Source organism: Gossypium hirsutum, chromosome A09, assembly GCF_007990345.1.
Source record: "Gossypium hirsutum isolate 1008001.06 chromosome A09, Gossypium_hirsutum_v2.1, whole genome shotgun sequence".
Classification (NCBI taxonomy): Eukaryota; Viridiplantae; Streptophyta; class Magnoliopsida; order Malvales; family Malvaceae; genus Gossypium; species Gossypium hirsutum.
Genome location: NC_053432.1, coordinates 44,820,960 through 44,824,906, shown reverse-complemented (window position 1 = coordinate 44,824,906; position 3,947 = coordinate 44,820,960). Strand labels below are relative to the sequence as shown.

The window sequence follows — 3,947 nt, the reverse complement described above, 5'->3', positions numbered from 1 at the left end:
CAATAAACAGTAAGTTAATATGTAATTTTTTAAGTAGTTTAAGGAATTTACCGAATTGTTCGTCTGTGTGGTCTTTCCTTGTCGCACTGGGGTATGACACACGAGGTGTATACTCTTTACTTACCGGTTTTGGTTCATTGTAGCTCAGCTCAACCTTACCCTTACCTACCACCTTTTCTTTCCTCGATTCTGGTTCATTTTCAACTAACCCTTCTTCGTCGCACACAGTGATAGCATGGAGTTGCTCTCTTGGGTTAGTTTCAGTGTTACTTGGCAAGCTACCTTGTGGTCATTCAAAGATCAACTTGGCAAGCTGTCCTATTTGAGTTTCAAGCCCTTGAATCGACACTTGCTGATTCTTAAGCATGGTTTCGGTGATTTAGAAGTGTATTTCTGACACCGAGATGAACTTTGTAAGCATATCTTCAAGGTTCAGCTTCTTCTCTTACTGGTAAGGTGGCTGAAATCCTAGAGAGGGTTGTTATCTTTGGTTTCTTTGACCACCCCACGAGAAATTAGGATGGTTCCTCCAATCTGCATTATAATTGTTATTATAGGGATTATTTTTAGGTATAGAATTGTTACCCATATAGTTGACTTGATCGCTCTTTGTGCTTAGGTTGTAGGATAGATATTTTGCATTGTGCACCCCTCCTTCATTTGAATCACACCTCATTACTGGATGTTCCTGAGTAGAACTATACAAACCATTAATCTTTTTATTCAAATGACTGCATTGAGGTTAAAAACACCAGCTGCTTTTATTAGCTTTGTCTGCATAACTTGCCATTGATAATTATTCAATGGCATCTCCTCTATAAATTCATAAGCATCTTTAGGCATTTTATTATTTATAGTTCCACCGGCAGCTGCATCGATCATCTGTCTAGTTGAGGGATTTAAACTGTTGTGAAAGGTTTGGACCTGTAACCATAGAGGAAACCCATGGTGAAGGCACCTTCTCAATAAGTCCGTGTATCTCTCCCATGCATCATAAAGTGTTTTTAAATCCATCTACACAAAAGAAGAGATATCATTCCTCAACTTAGCCATTTTAGCCGGCAGAAAATATTTAAGTAAAAAATTTTTGGTCATTTGTTCCCAAGTAGTGATGGACCCTCGTGGTAGAGAGTTCAACCACTGTTTAGCTTTATTTCTCAATGAAAAAGAAAACAACCGAAGGTAACTAGCATCATCAGAAACGCCATTTATTTTAAACGTATCGCAGAATTCCAGAAAGTTTGCTAAATGCGTATTGGGGTCATCGTCCTACAAACCATCAAACTGAACAAACTGTTGTATCATTTGAATAATGTTAGGTTTCAGTTCAAAATTATTTGCAGCAATAGCAGGTCAAACAATACTTGATTCAGTTCCTGTTAAAGTAGGCTTAGCGTAATCATACATAGTACGAGGAGTAGGATTCTGATTAACAGGATTTGCAGCAACAACAGGAGGTAGCGAATTATTTTGATTATTGGCCTTCTCTTCAGTAAAATTTGTAACGTCCTCTTGCTCTTCCTCTATGTATTGTAGACTTTTCCTTATTTCTCTTCGGTTCCTGCAAGCTGTACTCGCTATTTCACTATCGAAAAGCAAAGGTCCTGACGCGTTCCTTCTAGTCATAAACTAGAGACACCTGCTAGAAGCAATTAAAAAGAAAAATTAGAAAAGAAAAATTAAGCTAAAAACAGAAAGTAAATTGCAATAAAAGTAAAAATGGCTAGAGTAATAAAAATCAAGCGTTCCTAATATCTTAGTCCCCGGTAACGGCGCTAAAAATTTGATGGTCGCTAAACTAACTAAAAATTCGACTAAGGCAAGTGCACATAGCGAACAGTAGTATAGTTTTGGTGAGACCAGAAATATCGTATCCACAAGGACTAAAAGTATTAGTAATTACTATCTTTTTATTATCCAACCCAAGAATTAAAGGGATGTTTTTAAACTAAGATTAACTATTTACTTAACTAAGAACACGACAGTGGTAAAAGTTGGAAAATACTGTTGGAAAACCGATGAAGAAGACAATACCCAAGGAAGAATCCACCTAGACTTCACTTATTACTTCTGAATTAGACGATTTATTCACTTGACTTAATCCATAGAAATCCCTGATTTATATTAATATCTCTCTCGAGACTAAAAACAACTAACTCTAGGTTGATTAATTGAAATCTCTTTCTAATTAAAAACTCTTTTGTCGCATTAACTCGATCTATGGATTCCCTTATTAGATTTGACTATAATCCGACAGATTTATGTCATCCTATCTCTAGGATTGCAATCAACTCCACTTAATTATGGAAGATCTACTCTTAAACAGGGACTTTTGTTCCACTAAATAAGCACATCAAAACCTGAATTAATACCCTAAAATATTAAAACAAGGATTAAAACTCATAATTAAGAATAAGAACAAGTATTTATCATATAATTCAAAAGATAATAAGATTCGTCTTAGGTTTCATCTTCCCTGAGTATTTAGGGAATTTTAGTTCATAACAATGGGGGAAAACATCTCAAAATTGGGAAAATAACAAAATATAAAGAAACCCAAAAACTTCTAAGGAAATTGAATAGAGATCTTCAGGATCCTGCTTCTGAGCTGATTCCTATGGTTGTCTTCGAGTATTTTCTGCCTTCTGCTCTCCGTCTCCCCTTTGATCCTCTTCTACGGTGTTTATATAGACTTTGGAATGCCTAAAATAGCCCAAAATTAGCCTTTTCTAAATAGAATTAGACTTGGGCTCGACAGGGACATGACCGTGTGCCACGCCTGTGTGAAGGTGCTCAGGCCGTGTGCAATTCTAACGTGGTTTAATGTCAACACGGCCATGACACACGGGCGTACGGCCATGGCACACGGGCATGTGGCTAGCCTGTGTGTCACACACGGGCGTGTGGATTACCCGTGTGGGAGTGCCTAGGCCGTGTGAAACACTAAATTAGGCCCATTTTGTTTGTTGTTTCTTGCTCTTTTCGCTTTCCTAAGCCCTCCTGAGTATAAAATATGAAATTAAATGATTAGGAGCGTCAAATTCATTAAATCTTATGATAAATCATCCAAAAATATGCCAATGATTGGGTAAAAATATGTATATATTATGGTTTTTTATTGAACCACGCGGTCGAGCCACACGCCCGTGTCTCCAAGCCGTGTCCCTCACACGGTTGAGACATACAACCATGTCTTAACCCGTATAGTCAAAACTTGGGCTATTTTCCAAGCCTTCATGTTACCCATATACCCTTACAACCTTATACAGATTAAAACCACAATTCATGGCCTCATTTTACTGAATAAACACTCTTTATTTAGACAAATTCATAACATTAACATGTCCTCTTACAAGCAATGCATCTACTCATGCAATACCAAGTCTAGATTCCTTAATTCACATTCATAAGACTTGTCATTTTGATGATCACTTCTACCATTATACTATGATTACCAACCATGCATGGCAAACAAACATAATCACATCATAAACATTTGACATGACACGAATAGCTAGGTTTACAAGCCATAATCAATATGAGCTACATTTCATGGCCATATACGTATAACTCAATATAGGCCAATACATTTGGCCAAAGCATAATAATACATGTCAATAAGCTAGATCCCTATACATGCCACTCACTTGAAATTTCTAATATATGCTTCATTATTCCAATGGTAGTGACTTGATAATGTGATGCTGCCTCCGACGATCTCCAACCCGGAGTTGACCTGTCAAAGCTAAAAGAAATGGAAAGGAGAGGGTAAGCTTTATAGCTTAGTAATACCGTATGAAAATAATAAGTAATTTATCAATATGCTTCTACCAACTCTTACAACAGGATCTCAAGGTAATACTATCATAATTGTTTTTTTTTACCTATGTTCTGGTTAAGCTATTTTCTCGAGTCACATTCACTAAATTACCTATATATGGAGTTAC

At 36.7% G+C, this 3,947-nt stretch overlaps 1 non-coding gene across 1 annotated transcript; it reads left to right on the top strand.

Annotated features, from left to right (window-relative positions):
- The first annotated feature begins 940 nt into the window (after positions 1–940).
- Positions 941–1,047, top strand: LOC121207514 (small nucleolar RNA R71). The gene has a single exon (XR_005902604.1). It is a non-coding gene; the product is annotated as a small nucleolar RNA R71 (small nucleolar RNA).
- Positions 1,048–3,947: the final 2,900 nt, after the last annotated feature.